Consider the following 1,283-nt stretch of genomic DNA (forward strand, 5'->3'; position numbering starts at 1 on the left):
TTTTTTTTTTTTTTTTACATATTTTTGATCATAATTTTATTTATTTATTTATTTTACAGTCTGAGTCTCAGTTTGTCACTCTCGGTAGAGTGCCAAAGTGTCGCAGCTCACAGCAACCTCCAGCTCTTGGGCTTAGGTGACTCTCTTGCCTCAGCCTCCCAGCTATTTTTTGTTGCAGTTTGGCCGGGACTGGGTTTGAACCCACCACCCTCGGTATATGGGGCCGGCACCCTACTCACTGAGCCACAGACATCGCCCCATCAACATAATTTAAGTGTGCCACAGAAGTTTATAGATTCAAGTGTGCCGTGAGACAAGAGGCTGTAAAAACACTGGTCTAAAGGAGAAACAGTCAATTAAATAAGAAAATGCAATGCCCATGACGGAAGGCTGTGATAAAATAAAGTGCTGGAGCTTTAGCAGTGCAGAAGAGCAACAAATTCTTTCCTGCCAGAGATACTATTCACCTTGCTGACTAGGAGGGGAAGACACTGAAGGAGTCCCAGGGAAACCTGCCTTTTACTCTTAGGTTGGTTCGCTGAAAAGGTCAACTCACAGTTATGGTAGATGAATAAGAGAAAGGTTTCCTTCCAAATACCACGGGCATGGGGGGAACTACAAGAATGCCTTCCCAAAGTCTCAGTGATAGTCAGTGGTTTTTAAAGATGCCTTTTAGAAGGAAGGGTGGAGAGAAACTGGAAAGCACATTGTGTGGCAAGCGGTTGCTAGGAGGAGGTAGATGGGTAAATGGAGGGAAACTGATTTGTAAATTAACCCGAGAGACAGGTATTGTGCTTCAAATGACCCTGGAGCTTGGTCTATTAGCATGTGATAAGGAGGCCGGCAGCCTTTTCTGATTCTAAATCAGGTTATTCAGGTTTCATAGAGACGCCAGTGCTTTCTGATCAAAAATGGCCTTTAATTTAAAATATTGTTTATACCAAGGAATCGTATTTTGGGGTGAAATTTCCTCAGCTCCTTCAACACCTTGGGGTGACAGGGGTCAGGCAGAGAGAGAGATGGGGAAGACAGAAGGAGGAGTGGGTGAGGACAAGGTGGTAATTGCACTATGGAGGCTTGAAAGTGAGAAAAGGCATGCTCCATTATAGGAACTGAAAAACAACCAGGAGAATAGAGTGAAGAGAATGCAGAGGGGGAAATCGTAAGAGAAGAAAAGGAAAAGATATGAAAATAGATTGTGGGCTCGGCGCTTGTGGCTCAAGCGGCTAAGGCGCCAGCCACATACACCTAAGGTGGCGGGTTCGAATCCCCAGCCCGGGCCC

Source organism: Otolemur garnettii, unplaced genomic scaffold, assembly GCF_000181295.1.
Source record: "Otolemur garnettii isolate 467f Iridium unplaced genomic scaffold, OtoGar3 scaffold00051, whole genome shotgun sequence".
NCBI classification, from domain to species: Eukaryota; Metazoa; Chordata; class Mammalia; order Primates; family Galagidae; genus Otolemur; species Otolemur garnettii.